Genomic DNA, 20,143 nt, shown 5'->3' with positions numbered 1-20,143 from the left:
ATCAGCTGAATGTCCAACATCAACATATGCCACTTTCTAAAACTCCCTAACTGTGCTGCCTCCCCCCCCATGGCCGGGGTCACCACCTAGCGCACGACACCGTGCGAGTGCCGTTGCCCTGGACAGGTGGGTAGGCCGACTCTTGGGTGCGGGCATTGGTACAGGGTCCTTCATAGTGCAATCAAGTGTCTCTGACGGTGGTGGTGCACACCGGCCGTCAGACACACCGCCGTACTATGAGGGGCCCAGTGCCAGTACCGACGCCCACGAGTGGGCCCCCCTTGCTTGGGCAGGGCCCCAGCATTTGCAATCTTTACTTCTCCCTGCTCCTCCGCTGTGTAGTCTGGGCCGTCAAATCCATACTGTGCCTGACACCGTCTGAGCCTGCCTCCTGATGTATAGACATATATTTTGAATGTGTACGCTATCCATACATGTTAACTGGGGATACGGTACCCTTTCTAACCTTTGTGCAATCACGTGCAATCCATACTGGGCCTAACACCGTCTGAGCCTGCCTCCTGATGTATAGACATATATTTTGAATGTGTACGCTATCCATACATGTTATCCGGGGAATCGGTACCCTTTCTAACCTTTGTGCAATCACGTGCAATCCATACTGGGCCTAACACCGTCTGAGCCTGCCTCCTGATGTATAGACATATATTTTGAATGTGTACGCTATCCATACATGTTATCTGGGGATACGGTACCCTTTCTAATCTTTGTGCAATCACGTGCAATCCATACTGGGCCTAACACCGTCTGAGCCTGCCTCCTGATGTATAGACATATATTTTGAATGTGTACGCTATCCATACATGTTATCTGGGGATACGGTACCCTTTCTAACCTTTGTGCAATCACGTGCAATTCATACTGGGCCTAACACCGTCTGAGCCTGCCTCCTGATGTATAGACATATATTTTGAATGTGTACGCTATCCATACATGTTATCTGGGGATACGGTACCCTTTCTAACCTTTGTGCAATCACGTGCAATCCATACTGGGCCTAACACCGTCTGAGCCTGCCTCCTGATGTATAGACATATATTTTGAATGTGTACGCTATCCATACATGTTATCTGGGGATACGGTACCCTTTCTCACCTTTGTGCAATCACGTGTAATCCATACTGGGCGTGAGAACGGCTGGCGAGCTGTTAAGCAAGCTACAGCACCTGTGGTTTGCACACGTAAGTTTTTCATTTTTTCAGGAATGACGCTTAGGCCTAATTCCGGAACTGCGGTTGACCTGCACTTACTGGGAAATCATTGTTCGCGGGTAATAATTGTAATCAGTGATCCCCATCACTAACGTTGTTCAGCGGGTTATCTTCACCTGTAAGCGACAAACGCTGGCCTTTTCAGTGTAGCGCACATGCAGCCACGGACATGTAAGGGCATGACACACCAGTTATTGGCCAATCTCATGTGCCAGAGCCTCACGTGTCCCTCTAGTAAGCCGGACTCGGACCGCGGGGCATGACGGAGTCTCGTTCGTTAACGGAATTAAGCTTGCAATGTGTGCATCTGTTCTGTAGCTGGCATGGTTGAGGTTTCCCAGGTGGAGTCGAATTTAACCATAGGCTCCACTCCTGGTGGTGCCCTTCTGGACATTCCTTTAAGGTTCAGCTTTGCAACCATACTGCCCACGTAAAACAAACACTTTGCCTTCATGAACGCTGTTTGGAGGGTCATGACTCGTGGGAATAACGCCGCCCAATCAGTTAACCTGCTAGAGAGATCCTTCGTTGCTCCCAAGCATGACATCACACTCCCTAGGAAGAAGGTAATGCCACTGTGGCGACCGTACTCCTGGGGGCGACACAAGTGCACTGATGCCCAGCCACTGCTCTATGAATCTGCTGGTACATTGACCCAGACCACTACATTCCCCTCGCACGCTACACGACCTGAATCTGACCCTGATGAAACTCAGGTTACCCTTCCCATATACAGTTCCATCTTACACGGTGACAAAGAGGAAGCTGCAGATGAAAGTGCAGGTTCGGCCCACCCGCCATCAGACACACCACCGTACTATCAGGGGCCCTGTGCCAGTGCCGTCGCCAACGAGTGGGCCCCCCTGCTTGCTCAGGATCACAGCACTTGCAAAGTTGAAATACTGTGCAGTGAGATGGAAGATGGGGACGACGAGGAATCCAGACAAGTACAGGGATTCCCTAGCGAGGAGACTTATTTGATTGTTTTCAATGTTGGGACAGCAATTTTTGGGGAGCACTATACTCTGGAGAATGATAGATGGGGCCCACCATACACTGGAACATTCCAAAGGTGGACATCAGACACTGGAGCAGCATTTACAGGGCCCATTATACACTAGAGCATTAGAAATGGGGCCCATTATGTTTGGAGCATTATTTGGGCCCATAAGACAGTGGAGCTTCATCCATGGGGACCAACATATACTGTAGCATTATGTGGAGCTCATCATATACTGTTTCAAACATTATCAATGATTCTGTATGGAGAAATAGATGGGCCTCGTCATGAGATGTAAAAAGTGAGGTATTTTTCATTGTACTATACCGCTATTTCTCTGCCGTATCGGAGCATGATGAGTTGTGGTATGTGTTAAAGGGGCGCTCTTTCGCCCAGGGCACATGAAAACCTGCAGCCAGCCCTCCCCCCCCACAACTTTAGCCAAATAACCCCCATTTTTCAGTGAGTAACTTGTATTATGAAGTTAATTAAGGTTGACAAGCTTAAGTAAGAAGAATTGATGCTTTTGGCATTCAAATGGGCACTGTAGGTGTGTTTCCTGTCCTCCTCTCACTGCCGACTTTTATTCCCCATTGACTTTCATTGGGTTTCGTGTTTCGGGACGACCCCGACTTTTCCCTATAATCGGACGATCTTGCTCAACCCGACTTTTGGAAAAGTCGGGTTTCACGAAACGAAACGCGACCCTAAAAAACCAAAAGTCGCTCAACTCTACTGTGCAGAAAAGAGGAAGAAAAGTATTTTTGCTTTTCAAAAAGTAATTTGCACAGCAGTATGCAAACAGCAATGCAGCTATCAGGGAGCCTTATAAGGCAGCCTAATAACCAACAGAGCTGATGCACAAAAATATATCCTCCCCTGTCACTGCACACAAACTGTTGTGTTGTACAGTGGAAATCCCTAACAGCAGAAGTAGTTTTTTGGTTCTTCTTCCCTGCCTAATGCTCTCCCTTATTCTGAATCAGCAGCAGCAACCTCTCCCTAATGCTAATATCGGTAGAAGTAAGATAGCGGTCGGCGTTCACGCCCTTTTATAGGCCCTGTGACGCCACACAAAGCCAGCCAATCACTTGCATGCCCTTCTCAAAGATGGTGGTGACCGATGCCTATGTCATCGCGTTGCCCACAGTGTGCGTCCTCCATCATTGGCTGAAAAAGGGCGCTGGAAGCATCTTTTGAAACGCGACTTTGGCGCTCTGGTCGCCAACCTCGTGGCCGACCTCACGCTATGGTCGGGTTTCGTTTCATGAAACCTGACTTCAGCGAAAGTCGCCGACTTTTGATATGACCGACCCGTTTCGCTCAACTCTAATCAAGAGGGTCCGTTCCCTTTCTGTGTTCTGGTGAAGCTGCTGCGACCTGTAGGATATATTAGCCGTATATAGCTAGCCCCATGTGTAATTGGAATACAGGCCACACATTTTTTGGTGTGGTATCTTCGTGTCGGCTCATATCTGTGTGTGCTCAAAGTTTGGCCAGTTTACAGCTGTTTTCTCTTTTTGGCCTGGCTGCAACTTTTGGTTAAATACAACAGGTTTAACTGACCCGTCGAAGTGCTAGTAAGCACGAAACGGCCATCGTCAGACATTGCTCACTCCTCCCTCCAGCCTCCCGGCCATGAAGTTTTAATGTGGATTGCTAAATAAAGTGGACTTTTTCACCTGGATCAGTGAGTGCTATGCTATTCTTTCCTCTTATTGGTTAAATACAACAGTATTTAGCAAAAAAAAATACAGGCCACACATTTTTTGGTGTGGTATCTCAGTGCCAGCTCATATCTGTGCGTGCCCAAAGTTTGGCCAGTTTATGGCAGTTTTCTTTTTTTGGCCTGGCTGCAACTTTTGGTTAAATACAACAGGTTTAACTGACCCGTCGAAGTGCTAGTAAGCACGAAACGGCCATCGTCAGACATTGCTCACTCCTCCCTCCAGCCTCCCGGCCATGAAGTTTTAATGTGGATTGCTAAATAAAGTGGACTTTTTCACCTGGATCAGTGAGTGCTATGCTATTCTTTCCTCTTATTGGTTAAATACAACAGTATTTAGCAAAAAAAAATACAGGCCACACATTTTTTGGTGTGGTATCTCAGTGCCAGCTCATATCTGTGCGTGCCCAAAGTTTGGCCAGTTTATGGCAGTTTTCTTTTTTTGGCCTGGCTGTCACTTTTGGTTAAATACAGCAATATTTAACAAATGAAAACAAATACAGGCCACACATTTGTCGTAGTGGCACCTCTGTGGCAGCTCATATCTGTGTGTGCTCAAAGTTTTGCCAGTTTACGGTGGTTTTCTTTTTTTGCCCTGGCTGAAATTGTACTTATATACAGCACTATGTTGCATTATTTTGAAAAACAGGCTACAGTTTTCAGCAGGGTCTGTCTGTGACACGCCTCATACATCCATGTGCCAAAAATTGAGGCATTTTAGGCCTAACTTCCCTTTTATGGGCAGTCTGTTAGGCTAGTTTCACACTTGCTTTTTTTTGCAGCGCGTTTTTCCCGCAAAAAAACGCATTGAAAAAACGCATACATAAGCATACAACTGCTGCGTTTTTTTCAAGCATTTTTATGAGCATGCATGAAAAAAACGCAGCGTTTTTATGCGTTTTTAGTGCGTTTTTACCGCGTTTGCGTTTTTTTCCAACATTTTTAGGTGGCCCCTCACACTACCCAAACCATGACTTTACTAACCCTAACCCTGACCCTAACCCTAACCCTAACCCTGACCCTAACCCTAACCCTAACCCTGACCCTAACCCTTAACCAAATCATACTTAACCCTAACCCAAACCCTAAACCCTAACTAACCCTAACCCTAACCCTGACCCTAACCCTAACCCTAACCCTGACCCTAACCCTAACCCTAACCCTAACCCTGACCCTAACCCTAACCCTGACCCTAACCCTTAACAAAACCATACTTAACCCTAACCCTGACCCTAACCCTAACCCTAACCCTAACCCTGACCCTAACCCTTAACCAAACCATACTTAACCCTAATCCTGACCCTAACCCTGACCCTAACCCTAACCCTAACCCTGACCCTAACCCTTAACAAAACCATACTTAACCCTAATCCTGACCCTAACCCTGACCCTAATCCTTAAGAAAACCATACTTAACCCTAACCCTGACCCTAACCCTAACCCTGACCCTAACCCTAACCCTAACCCTGACCCTAACCCTAACCCTAACCCTAACCCTGACCCTAACCCTTAACAAAACCATACTTAACCCTAATCCTGACCCTAACCCTGACCCTAACCCTTAACCAAACCATACTTAACCCTAACCCTGACCCAAACCCCAACCCTAACCCTGACCCTGACCATAACCCTAACCCTAAACCCCCTTAACTAACCCTAACTCTAACCCAAACCCCTAAATTCCATGGTTAAAAAAAAAAAACGCATATGCAAAAAAACGCATACATGAGCATGTCAGTGCGCACATATGCGCATCCATAGGCTATAATGGCCATTTTTAGCGCAAAACGTGCGCATATGTGCGCATGCGCTTTTTTGCAGGGCCAAAAAATGCAACATGCTGCGTCTGGAAAATACCAACGCACACCCCAAAAAAACGCAGCGCATGAAAATCGCATACATGCGCTTACCAGCGCGCAGGTATGCGCACCCATGTTAAATATAGGGGAAAAAACGCATGCGCAGGTATGCGTTTTTTTCCAGCGCTAAAAAACGCAAATGTGAAACCAGCCTTACTCTCATTATATCCAGCAGTCTTTTTTATCCAAAAAATAAAAAAAATTAATACAGTCTGTTATCTCAGGCTGAGGCCTGGTGTATCTGTGTTGTAAAAATCTTTGCTTCAAAGGAAGGCATACGTTGCATAGTTCTGTCTGCTATCCTTGTTCTACTCATTATTTTGTGTTTTCAAAAATTAACACAAAACCTCAAAAAAATTAACCCCTTTACCACCAAGGATGTTTTTTTTTACAATTCTGACCACTGTCCCTTTATGAGGTAATAACTCTGGAACGCTTCCATGGATCCTGGTGATTCTGACACTGTTTTCTCATGATATATTGTACTTCATGTTAGTGGTAAAATTTCATTGATATGACTTGCGTTTATTTGTGAAAAAACAGAAATTTGGCAAAAATGTTGCAATTTTTCAACTTTGAATTTTTATGCCCTTAAATCAAAGAGATATGGCACACAAAAAACATAATAAATAACATTTCCCACATGTTTACTTTACATCAGCACAATTTTGGAACCAAAATTTTTTTTGGTTAGGAAGTTATAAGGGTTAAAAGTTGACCAGCGATTTCTCATTTTTGCAACACCATTTTATTTTTACGGACCACATCACATTTGAAGTCACTTTGAGGGGTCTATATGAGAGAAAATACCCAAAAGTGACACCATTCTAAAAACTGCACCCCTTAAGGTGCTCAAAACCACATTCAAGAAGTTTATTAACCCTTCAGGTGCTTCACAGGAATTTTTTGAATGTTTAAAAAAAAATGAACATTTAACTTTTTTTTCACAAAATAATTCAGGTCCAATTTTTGTTATTTTACCAAGGGTAACAGGAGAAATTGGACTGCAAAAGTAATTGTGCAATTTGTCCTGAGTATGCTGATACCTGATATGTGGGGGGAACCACTGTTTTGGCGCATGGCAGAGCTCAGAAGGGAAGGAGCGCTGTTTGACTTTTTCAATGCAAAATTGGCTGGAATTCAGATCGGACGCCATGTCACGTTTGAAGAGCCCCTGATGTGCCTAAATAGTGGAAACCCCCCCACAAGTGACCCCATTTTGTAAACTAGACACCCCCAAGGAACTTATCTACATAGTGGTGAGAACTTTTAACCCTCAAGGGCTTCACAGAAGTTTATAACGTACAGCCGCACAATTAAAAAATCATATTTTTTCCACAAAAAGATCTTTTCACCCCCAATTTTTATTTTCCCAAAGGTAACAGGACCCCAAAAGTTATTGTGCAATTTGTCCTGAGTATGCTGATACCCCATATGTGGGTGTAAACGGCTATTTGGGTGCATGGCAGAGCTCGGAAGGGAAGCAGCGCCATTTGACTTTTTTGGCTGGAATTAAGATCGGACGCCATGTCGCGGTTGGAAAGCCCCTGATGTGCCAAAACAGTGGAAATCCCCTAATTCTAAATCCAACCCTAACCCCAACACACCCCTAACCCTAATCTCAGCCCTAACCCTAGCCCTAACCCTAGCCCTAATGGGAAAATGGAAATAAATTTTTTTTATTTTATTATTTTTCCCTAACTAAGGGGGTGATAAAGGGGGGTTTGATTTACTATTTATAGCAGGTTTTTATGTTTGGCAGCTATCGCACGCTAAAAGGCGCTTTTTATTGTAAAAATAGTTTTTGCATCACCACATTTTGAGAGCTATAATTTTTCCATATTTTGACCCACCGAGTCATGTGAGGTCTTATTTTTTGCGGGACGAGTTGACATTTTTATTGGTACCATTTTTGGGCATGTGACATTTTTTGATCGCTTTTTATTCCGATTTTTGTGACGCAGAATGAACAAAAACCAGCATTTCATGAATTTCTTTTGGGGGGTGCGTTTACACCGTTCCGCGTGTGGTAAAATTGATAAAGCGGTTTTATTCTTCAGGTCAGTACGATTACAGCAATACCTCATTTGCGTCTTTTTTATGTTTTGGTGCTTTTATGCAATGAAAACTATTTTATATAAAAAATAATTATTTTTGCATCGCTTTATTCTGCAAGCTATAACTTTTTTATTTTTTCGCTGATGATGCTGTATGGCGGCTTGTTTTTTGTGGGACAATATGACATTTTTAGTGGTACCATGGTTATTTATATCTGTCTTTCTGATCGCGCATTGTTGCACTTTTTGTTCGGCGGTATGATGATAAAGAATTGTTTTTTGCTTCTTTTTTTATTTTTTTAATGGGTTAACTTAAGGGGTTAACTAGCGGGACAGTTTTATAGGGAGGGTCATTACGGATGCGGCGATACAAAATATCTGTACTTTTGTTTTTTTTTATTTCCAAAAAAATGAATTTATTGGGGAATATTTTATTTTTTTTAAATTTATTTAGCGATTTTTTTTTTTTATAAATTATTTTTACACTTTTTTTTTCAACGTTATTACATTGTCTCAGGGAGGACATCACTATAAGATGTCAGATCGCAGATCTGACAGTTTAGACAGCACTCTGTCAGTTTGGAGGTCTGACAGGCACTGTACAAGGCTTCCTCATGCCTGCTTTCAGCAGGCAGTGAGGAAGCCGGCTCGCTGCAGGCCCCCCGAAGGACCCTGCGGCCATTTTGGATAACGGGGCCTGCAGGGAGGAGGACACTCGGAGCAGCACAGCACATCGCGTCACTCTGGGGGTCGCAGGGAAGCACGCTTCTCTCCTATGCCCCTGTACACTGCGATCATGTTTGATCGCAGTGTGCCAGGGGTTAATGTGTCGGGGGGTGGTTCATGACCGCTCCTTACACATAGTGCTGGGTGTCAGCTGTGATAATCAGCTGACACCTGGCCGCAATCAGCCCCCCCCGGGGCTCCGCTGATCGCTATGACGTACTATCTCGTCCTTGGGAATTAAGACCCAGGGCACATGGACGGGATAGTACGTCAAATGGCAGAAAGGGGTTAATACAGTCTGTTATCTCAGGCTGAGGCCTGGTGTATCTGTGGTGCAAAAATCTTTGCTTCGCAGGCATACGTTGCATAGTTCTGTCTGCTAGCTTTGTTCTACTCATTATTTTGTGTTTTCAAAAGTTAACACGAAACCGAAAAATAAAATAATACAGTCTGTTATCTCAGGCTGAAGCTTGGTGTATCTGTGGTGGAAAAATCTTCGCAGGCATACTTCTCACATATAATTTTTCTCCAAATAAAACCATTTGTATTGAGCTTTTCAATTATTTCAGTAGTCCATTTAAAATGGGCAAGGCAAGGGGCAAGGGATGGGGAAATGGACGTGATGCTGATGGTGCATGCAGAGGACGAGGCCGTGGCCAAGCTGAAAGTGGGCCACAGCAAAGACCCACATCTTCGCGTTCGACCTTCCAGTTCCAGTTTCTAGGGGACCGCTCCACACCACTATTGAAGCCAGAGCAGTGTGAAACGTTTGTTCGTTGGATAGCGGATAATTCTTCCAGTCCTTAGCCACCACCACCACCACAATGTCTTCCACACCGTCAAGTCTGAGTAGCTGTGAGTGTGGACCGGATATTATTCACCCTGATCCTCCTTCCTCCCACCATGCCGAGTGCCCTGAGACAACTGATCCCACACTCGGACACTCCGAAGAGCTGTTCAGTTTTCCATTTGGAGATTCGTGCCTCTCGCCCGCTCCACTTGAAGCGGGGCATGATGATATTCCATGTAGCGATGCACAAATCTTTGAGCAGCCACGGTCAGAAGAGGTGGACGATGATGAGACACAATTGCCGGAAAGTCAGGAAGAGGAGCAGGGTGCGTATGTGGAAGACGAGGTGGTGGATGACATAGTGACTGACCCAACCTGGCAGGAGGACATGCAGAGCCAGGACAGCAAGACACATGGGGATGGAGGCATATCACCCCAACAGTCAGGAAGAAGCAGTGTGGTGACCGCAGACAGAAGGTATGCATCTGTTCCCCGTTACACCAAAAGGATGGAAGTTGACATTCCAACTGTTAGATCTTCCCGAGTCTGGTTATTTTTAAAGACTCTGCCAATAACCTCAAACAGGCCATTTGCATCACTTGCCATGCCCACATCAGCAGGGGTAGCAAAACTGCCAGCCTGACCACCGCCAGCATGATTAGGCACATGGCAGCAAAGCACCTGACTTTGTGGGCCAAACCCCAGGCTCCAGGAACACTGTCTGCAGGTGACAACACTGCTTCTTCCACTGTTTTGTGTACAAGCCAATCCCCAGTTCACCGTGCCTGTGAAGATGCCTTGGGCCCTGCACCTGTTGTTGCCCACAGTAAACCAGCACCATCATCAAGCCAGTCCACGTCCTTGTCCCAGCCCAGCCTTCAGTTGTCTATACCCCAGTCATTGGAATGCAAGCGGAAATAGGCAACCAATGCCCCACAGGCCACAGTACTTAATTCTCACTTTTCTCATCTGCTTGCGCTCGAAATGTTGCCTTTTAGGCTCATTGATATGTAAGCTTTCTGCAACCTGATGGTGGCGGCCATCCCCAGGTACTCGGTCCCCAGTCGCCACTATTTTTCACATTGTGCCATACCGGCATTACACCAGCATGTGTCCCATAACATTACCCATGCCCTCAATAATGCTGTTATTGGAAAAGTCCATCTAACCGTAGACACATGGACAAGTGCCTGTGGGCAGGGATGGTACACATCACTGACGGCACACTTGGCTAACATAGTGGAAGCTGGGACCCAGTTGGACCTTGGGATGGAACACATCCTCCCCACGTTGAGGATTGCAGGCCCTACGTCAATCATGGTTGCCCCCACAGTCTACAGCTCCTGCGCCTCCTCCTCCTCTTCAGCCTCCATCTGTGAAATGAACACATCAGTCAGAAGCTGGAGGCACAGCAGCACTGCCTCAGCCAAGTGGCAACAGGCTGTGCTGAAGCTAATCTGCATAGATGACAAACCGCACAATGCAGAAGAGTTGTGGACAGTGCTGAAAGAGCAGTCAGATATTTTGATGATACTACTGAACCTACAGCCAGGCATGGTCATGTGCGACAATGGCCAGAACCTGGTGGTGGCTCTGAGGCAAGGTGAGCTCACACACGTACCTTGCCTGGCCCATGTGCTTAACCTCGTGGTTCAACGTTTTCTCAAAAGCTACCCGGAGCTGCCAGATCTGCTAATGAAAGTACGCCGTCTGTCTGCCCATTTTAGAAAGTCAGCTACATCTTCAGCCGCCCTTGCCGTGCTTCAGCAGTATTTGCAGATTCCGGCTCAACGACTGGTATGTGATGTCCCCACGCATTTGAACTCTACACTGCATATGTTGTAAAGGATTTGTGAGTAGAAGAGGGCAGTTGTTGACTACCAGCATCAACAAGGCCATCGATATTCAGTTCAGACTCCACACATAAGACCTCAGAAGTGGACATTGATGTCAGACATATGTACCATCCTCCAGAACTTTGAGGACTGCACCAAGATGGTGAGCGGCGGTGATGCCATAATTAGCATCACCATCCCGCTTCTCAGCATTCTGAAAACCTCTCTGCTCACAATAAAAAATGATGCATTGCAGGCAGAGCATGAGGACATGGAATAAGGAAACATACAGGGTGATTACACTCAACCCAGCCTCATGTCGTTGCAACGTGGATTGGTAGACAATGAGGAGGAGGAGGAAGAACAGGAGCTACTTTCATGCACCATAGACGGTACTACAAGCACAGCTGTCATGCCGCCTGTTCAGCGGGGATGGCCTGAGGATACGGAGGAGGAGGATGAGGAGGTGGAGGACAGCATGGTCAGTCATCCTGTTGGTGAGGACATGGAAGTCTTGCCTGTTAGTAGTCTGGCACGCATGGCTGACTTTATGTTGCGCTGCGTTTCCCGTGACCCTCGCATTATAAAAATTTTCGGTGACACTCATAACTGGTTGGTGACACTTCAAGACACACGCTATAAGGAAAACTTTCAATCTCTTCTTCCAGAGGCAGAGAGGTGTACAAAAATGTTGCTGTTCCATAGGGCCCTTGTAGCGGAATTACTGAAAAAAATTCCCATGTGAGAACGCTGGCAGCAGACGTCAGAGTTTGTTGTACAGCTAAGAAGTCCAAGCGGGAGAGACAGAAGTTCAATCCAGCTCAGGCAGGGGAACAATGACAGTTTTCTCCGACCCTCCCATCGTGCTGCCACAGAGGCAAGGGGTGCTGTCAAAGAAGTGCAATGTTTGGGAAGATGGTGAGGAAGTACTGTCACGAATGCTTCGGAGGTGACAGACTATCATCCTGCATCAGGCCTCAGAAGGTCTGAGCGCCTGTCCATACAGACTGCTCCCTCCTCTAGAACCCAGCGTCAGCCACCTCCTGCCCTGAGAAGTTTGGATCTATTTAGTTAGTGGCTCAGCTGTGACCCAGTGCGGGTAATAGCTTCATTTTCACTTCTGCTTGCTAGAGTGTTGGACCTTCTCAGAGTGCTCCAGTTTGGTGTCTGGAATCCCTCTTCTGTTTGTCTCACCTTACCGCGGAGACTGCCTAGCGTGCATCTCCCTCCCTTTCCCTATTCAGGACTAGGCCCCAGGGAGATTCAGGGCCTCAGGTTCCGGCTCGGTGATTGGTGAGGAACCAATATAGGGATTCGGTAGGAGTTCTAAGGAGAGATTAGATCTAGCCTAGGGGTCTCCAAATCCCTTCCTTAGTGTCTAGGCCCCCTTCCTCATTTCCCTTTATGTTACTCTTGGTTTTCCCTCACCTTGCGTAACAAGTACCTTGCAGATCATACAAACGTCCTCCGGGATTCCTTTGTGTCTTTTATTTATTAGGTATCCAAGCTGGACATGTGGCATGAACTGGCTCTCTACGCCTTGGAGGTCCTGGTCTGCCCTGCTGCTAGCGTTCTGTCAGAGCGGGTTTTTAGTGCCGCTGTAGGAATTATAACAGATTAGTGCTTCCGCCTGTCAACTGACAATGCTGACAGGCTGACTCTTATAAAAATGAACAAGGGCTGTGTTCTGCCCTCTGAATAGGGCAAATATGTTTGTATTATGTGCTGGTTTAGTTATAGCACCATCTAGTTGTGGCTGAATTTATAGCTGTGTCTTAAATAGCATTTATAGCCTATGTCTTTAACAGAAGTGTTGCATGTAGGATTGAAGCAATGCATTGTGGGAATAAAGCAATGTATTCTGGGATGAGGAAGATGCCATTTTCTTCTGTGTATTTCATAAGGACACACGTGTTCATCTGTCCTCCTGCAACTCCCTGTTAGGCGTCGGGTTCCTGTCACTGCACAGCGGGAATCCCGAGCCTTGCTTCCGGCGGTCCCCCATTCCTCTCCAGCCACAGAGGAGGCTGCTCAGCAGACTCATCGGTCCTGGTGCTCTGCCCAGACTAGCTCCATGGGTTTAGTTGCTGCTGCCACCTCTGGTCCAGCTATAGCAACGCATGTTGGTCAGCAGCGAGCTACTCCAGGGACTAAGTCCTCCTTTCGGTCCACTGAGCATGCCCGTGGGACGATCTCTCATTGGAGATCGGAGGTCACATGCTCAAGTCCTTCTACAGCTCTGATTGGACCATCAGAAAGGTCAGGAAGGTCCCGGAAGGACACAGCTATAAAAGGTTTGCATGGCCGCTCGGCCATGCGCTAGTATAGACTGCATTACCAGACTATGAGGAGTGAGTGTTGTATGCAAGTATGAATGTCTCTGGTGACTGACTCATTTGAAACCCCTACCCTTGGTACGCATGTGTTGTGCAGCCTAGCCTGTTAAGCACCCAGGCTTAGGTGTAGTTAGAGGCAGAGTCTGAGACTCACATCAGTGTCCACCGGTGGCTCTGCACACCATGGTACACGTGCTTGACACTCCACCATAGTCAGCATGTATAGTGGCGTCTACAGGTGCGACGCCGCGCTCAGTAGGTCTAGAGGGACTCAGACCTCGTGTCCTTGGGGCTGAGTTCAGTGATCACATACTGTGCGCTCTCTTGCCGAGTGCCGTGATTTTAACAGGCTTCAGTATTTATATTCAGCGGTGGCGCCGCTCTGTGTCGTAATAAAGTTCCCTTCTGTTCATACTGGGTGATGTTAACCCACATGTGACCTCTTGTATACCGCTTTATACTTCCGCCACTACTAAGCAGCAGTTTACCACCCCTGCACGATGGACCCCGGGCTGCGAACGCACCTTGCTATTATTTTATTATTTGGTCCTTTCCGCCAGCCCTAACACTCCTGTTATGAATGAGTCACCGGAGGAGAAAACAAAAATACAAGCTAAGTCCTGAAAACCAGAGAGGTTGGTAGCTATCGGATTGCAGACCCCTGAGCCTATTCACATCAACTAACAGTAGCCGTGGGGGGTTCCTACGGTGCCCTAGACCCCTCGTCACAGCCGGAGAACTACATAAGCCTAAAGAAGGAAAGGGGAAATCTAACTGCCCCAGAGCAGACCCCAAAGCAATAGACAGCCCCCAACATGTATTGTCGGTGAAAAACAGATGAAAACACAAACACAGACAGAAAGACAGGCTGAGCAAACGATGGGGCCCAACTAACTAGATAGGACAGGACAGAAAAGATGCTGGATGCAATCCACAAAAAACCCTGCCAAAAAAATGTCCAACACGTCTCATAGAAAAGGCCCTGAAGTCACTAGACTTCAAAATCACTATATCAGCACTCAGGTATATTCTGAAAACAGCAAAGAGATCAACTGATCAGAGACAAAAATGGAATTCAACCAGGACTGGCTGAATACAAACACTAAGGAAAGCAGACAAAATCTCATGGAATAATAGCAGGGCAAAAACTTAGCTTTTAGTAGACTGGAACTAAACTGGATGCAAGCGCTCAGAGCAGAAAGGATCACCAGCAGCCCTGCAGGGCGTCGGCTGCCTTATATCCACTCAGAAATTCCAGATGTCCAATCACACTCCGCCTGTTCAGATGACAGGTTCTTCCCATCCCAATCAATTTCACTACCTCTCTTCACCAGCAGAGGGAGTTCATCAGACATCAAAGGTGAAGAGGAGAATGAACTCACAACAGTACCTCCCCCTTGAGGAGGGGTCACTGAACCCGCATCCACCCCACCAGGGTGATCAGGATGGGCCCGATGAAAAGCACGAACCAATCTTTCGGCATGAATATCGGATGCAGGGACCCAAGAATTATCCTCCTGGCCATAACCCTTCCATTTAACCAAATACTGGAGTCTCCGTCTAGCCAGACTGTTACACCGCTCCGCCATACTCACCCGGCCTCCGCTCCCACGCCGCAGCCTCTCTCCACCCGACGGCCGCGGCGGTCACCTGAGACAGACCCGCGACCGATGCCTTCCCTGCATGCTATGCGCATGCGCCATAGGCCGCGGCCGCGCCTCCTTCCTGCTTCTTATGCTCCGGCTGTGCCCTGACCCGGAAGCACATTTGGACCAATGGCTGACCAGACGGGGCCATATCAGGCCGCTTCCCCCTGAGGGAGGCGCCTGATCGTTGTGTTTCCTGACACTCTGGCCTCGCTCCATCGTGCACGCTCTGCTCCTGCAGTTCCTGCCTCGGCTGCTCCTCACAGCAGCTTCTCAGTCCTGCTACCCGTGTTCCTGTCGTCCTACTCCAGTCCTGCCTTCACTGTTCCTGCCGTCCTACTCCAGTCCTGCCTTGTGTTCCTGCCGTCCCACTCCAGTCCTGCCTTCACTGTTCCTGCCGTCCTACTCCAGTCCTGCCTTGTGTTCCTGCCGTCCTACTCCAGTCCCGCCTTCAGTGTTCCTGCCGTCCTACTCCAGTCCTGTCTTCAGTGCTCCTGCCGTCCTACTCCAGTCTCAGTCTTACTCTGGTCCATCCTGAGCCACCCCTCTCGGCACCGGCTACCGTGGTACTCGAACCCCTGGGCCTGCTCCTAACGGTCCCTGTATAGGGGTCGGTTCCACCTGGCAGCTCGCCCGGGGTCCCTCGGTGCCACGGTCCAGAGGGTCCACTCTCGGAGCTCCCGCTCCTGACCACCCACGCTAACAGTACGATCAGGCCATGGACTCCGCCGGTACTACGGCTGCTACCCAGAAAGAGTTGCTATTCCTACGGGAGAATCAGGGGCGCATTATGTCAATCATGAAGTCGATGGACACCCGTTTGTCGGCCTTACAGGTGGCCGATCCTGGAAATGCCACTCAGCTGGCCAGTCTCCAACATGAGCTGGGTCAGCAGCAAGATACTCAAACCCACATTTTGTCCTACATGGCCTCCTTTGATAGTCGCTTGTCGGCCCTCCAGGCTGCCGCTGCAGTGCCGACTCCTCCCCCTGCGTCTGCTGCTCATCCGACGCCCCGCCTCGCCAAGCCGCCTCGTTTCACCGGGGATCCCAAGCTCTGTAGGGGGTTCTTAAATCAGTGTAGTCTCCACTTTGAATGGCTGCCGCAGCAATATCCCTCGGACCGGGCCAAAGTGGCCTTCATCATGTCCCATCTGGAGGGAGAGGCCCTTTCTTGGGTAAACCCGCTCTGGGAACGTGACGACCCGGTCGTTTCGAGTCTCCCGGTTTTCCTGGATACGTTTCGTAAGGTTTTCGATGAGCCGGGCCGGTTAGCCTCTCTCACTGAGTCACTCTTTAACTTACACCAGGGCTCTCTCACGGTCGGACAGTACGCTATTCGCTTTCGCACTATTTCCTCTGAGCTCGGCTGGAATAACGCAGCTTTGGTGGGGGCATTCTGGCGCGGTCTTTCTAGTAAAATAAAGGATGAACTCGCTGGTCGAGATACCCCGTCCACCTTAGAGGACCTTATCTCGCTGGCTACCCGCATTGACCTGCGCTTCCTGGAGCGCGCTCGGGAGTCAGTGAGAGACAGGCGCTCCTCCAGGTCAGTTCCTCTTTTCACTCAGTCGGCCAGCTCACGTTCAGTCGGATCTTCTTCCCTCTCTTCGGGTGAGCCCATGCAGATAGATCATCTCAGGTTGGCCGAGTTACGTCAGAGAGAGAGACGGGCACAAGGTCTGTGCCTCTATTGCGGTCATTCGTCACACTATATCCGCACCTGTCCTAAGAGACAGGGAAACGACTCCACCTAGGTCAGGTAAGAGAGGCCTTCCTAGGTGATGATGATGATTCCTCTCAACCCCTTACGATTTCTGTGCTTTTGGTTTCAGGAGGGAGGCGTGGTTCCGAGGTGGCCTACGTGGATTCGGGCTCAGCGGGTAACTTCATTCGGCCGGAAGAGGTAGACAAATACCAAATTCCTGTAGTCACTCTATCTAACCCAATTCAGATTGCCACCGTGGATGGCAAACCGCTACAGGTGACCGTCACCTTGGTCACTGAAGAGGTGGAATTGCAAATCGGAGCCTTACATCGAGAGAAGATAGCCTTTTACGTTTTACCTAAGCTCTCTCACACCATTCTACTCGGTCTTCCATGGTTAAGGACTCATCAGCCTGTTCTCGACTGGTCTTCTGGGGAGATACTCCGCTGGGGACACCCGTGCCAAGCTCGCTGTCTGACTCCTGTCCGCCTGGCGGCCGCTCCACGGTCACCTCCAGACCTCCCGGGTCTTCCTCCAGCTTACAGCTCCTACGCCGATGTTTTTGATAAGAAGGAAGCAGAGGTCCTCCCTCCACACCGGCCGTTTGACTGCCCAATTGAACTTGTTTCTGGTTCAACCCCCCCAAGGGGCAGAATCTATCCTCTGTCTCCCGTGGAGACCACCGCCATGTCCGAGTACATCCGAGAGAACCTCGCCAAAGGCTTTATACGGAAATCCTCTTCGCCCGCGGGAGCCGGGTTCTTCTTCGTCAAAAAGAAGGACGGGACTCTACGGCCATGCATTGACTATAGGGGCTTGAATGAGATTACCATCAAGAACAGGTACCCTCTTCCACTCATTCCGGAACTGTTTGACCGTCTCAGAGGGGCTCGGGTCTTTACCAAGCTGGACCTCAGAGGAGCCTACAATCTGGTCCGTATCCGTGCAGGTGACGAGTGGAAGACCGCTTTCAACACTCGAGATGGCCATTACGAGTACCTGGTCATGCCCTTCGGTCTTTGCAATGCTCCTGCAGTCTTTCAAGAGTTCGTCAACGAGATCTTCCGGGATCTCTTGTACTCCTGTGTGGTCGTGTACTTAGACGACATCCTCGTCTTCTCGCCGGACCTCTCGTCCCACAGAAAGAGTGTCCGCCTGGTGCTTCAGCGTCTTCGGGAGAACCGTCTGTATGCAAAGATCGAGAAATGTCTCTTCGAACAGACCTCTCTGCCATTTCTGGGATACATTATCTCCGACGCTGGTCTAAGGATGGATCCCGAGAAGTTGTCTGCCATCCTCAAATGGCCTCGCCCCGTCGGATTAAAGGCGATACAACGATTCCTCGGGTTCGCCAACTATTACCGGCAATTTGTCTCCCACTTCTCCGCGATCACAAGACCCATTTCTGTGCTCACCCGTAAAGGGTCTACTTCCAAGGATTGGTCTCCTGAGGCAGAGGAGGCCTTTCTGTCCCTAAAACGGGCTTTCTCCACGGCTCCGGTCCTGCATCGCCCTGAGAGCGATCGACCTTTTGTACTCGAGGTGGACGCTTCCTCGACTGGTGCCGGGGCGGTGCTGTCCCAGAGAACCGCCTCCGGTCGCCTGCACCCTTGTGGCTTCTTCTCGAAGGCCTTTTCTCCATCCGAGTGTAACTACTCGATCGGTGACCGGGAACTTTTGGCCATCAAGTTGGCCTTGGAGGAATGGCGCCACCTCCTGGAAGGAGCTGTCCATCCTTTTGTCATCTTCTCGGACCACAAGAATCTGGCCTATCTCCAGTCTGCCCAGAGACTAAACCCTCGCCAGGCCAGATGGTCTTTATTTTTTGCCCGATTTGATTTCGAGCTCCGATTCGGTCCCGGCAACAAGAATTCCAAAGCCGACGCCCTGTCCAGGGTCTTCCAACCACACGAATCCACGGAGGAACCGTCACATATCATTGATCCCACTAGGATCATCACCGTGGCTCCAGTGAACTGGCTTACTCCTCCGCCTGGCAAGACGCTTGTGCCAGAGAATCTCAAGCAAAAGGTTCTTCTATGGGGGCACTCCTCCAAACTGGCCGGCCATGCCGGAACTAAGAAGACCCTTGATCTTATCAAACGTCACTACTGGTGGCCCTCACTTCGCCAAGATGTACTCGATTTTGTGGCTTCTTGTCCATCCTGTGCAAAGAACAAGGTACCACGGAGATCTCCGTCTGGCTTGTTGCTTCCGTTGCCTGTCCCTACGGTTCCTTGGGAGAACATCGCCATGGATTTCATCACCGACCTACCCTACTCTGCGGGCTGCTCAGTCATTCTGGTGGTGGTGGATCGTTTTTCCAAGATGGCTCACTTCATCCCTCTGCCCGGTCTTCCCTCAGCGCCGGAGCTGGCCGAGATCTTCATTCATCAAGTCTTCAGGCTTCATGGACTACCTCGACGCATAGTGTCTGACCGAGGGGTTCAGTTTACCTCCAAGTTCTGGCGTTCGCTTTGTAAGCTTATGAACGTTTCTCTCGACTTCTCCTCGGCCTACCATCCACAGTCCAACGGACAAGTAGAGCGTACCAACCAGACGCTTACGGGATACTTACGCCACTTCTCTAACGCCCACCAGAACGATTGGGTCAGCTTACTCCCCTGGGCAGAGTTCGCTTATAACAACCATGCTGGTGAGTCTTCGGCCAAGTCTCCGTTTTTCATTGTTTTTGGCAGACATCCTGGTGTTCCTCTTCCGATAACCCCTGCCTCTGAGGTACCCGCGGCCAATGCCTTGTCCTCGGAATTTTCTAAGATTTGGGCTGAGACCAACACATCACTCAAGAGATCCGCTGATCAGATGAAGAACTATGCAGACAAAAAGAGGTTGGATTCTCCTCCGTATCGTGTTGGCGACAAGGTCTGGCTCTCCTCCAAATTCGTCCGACTAAAACTGCCCTCCTACAAGTTGGGTCCACGCTACATCGGTCCGTTTGAAATTCTGGGACGTATTAACGAAGTTGCCTACAAATTGAGGTTGCCTGCTTCGCTCCGGATCCCGAACACCTTTCACGTCTCTCTCCTGAAGCCTGTGGTGCTGAATCGTTTCCATTCCTCGCTTGATCTTGGTCCTCAGCCGGTGGGTGCCGACAACGTTTTTGAAGTGCAGGACATCCTCGCTGTGAAAAGGGTTAGAGGTAGGACTTTCTTTCTCGTTGATTGGAAGGGCTTTGGTCCTGAGGAGAGATCCTGGGAGCCTCGGGAGA

Source organism: Dendrobates tinctorius, unplaced genomic scaffold (assembly GCF_039654945.1).
Source record: "Dendrobates tinctorius isolate UK_male_01 unplaced genomic scaffold, ASM3965494v1 ptg000086l, whole genome shotgun sequence".
Lineage (NCBI taxonomy): Eukaryota > Metazoa > Chordata > Amphibia > Anura > Dendrobatidae > Dendrobates > Dendrobates tinctorius.
This window is presented reverse-complemented; position numbering follows the sequence as displayed.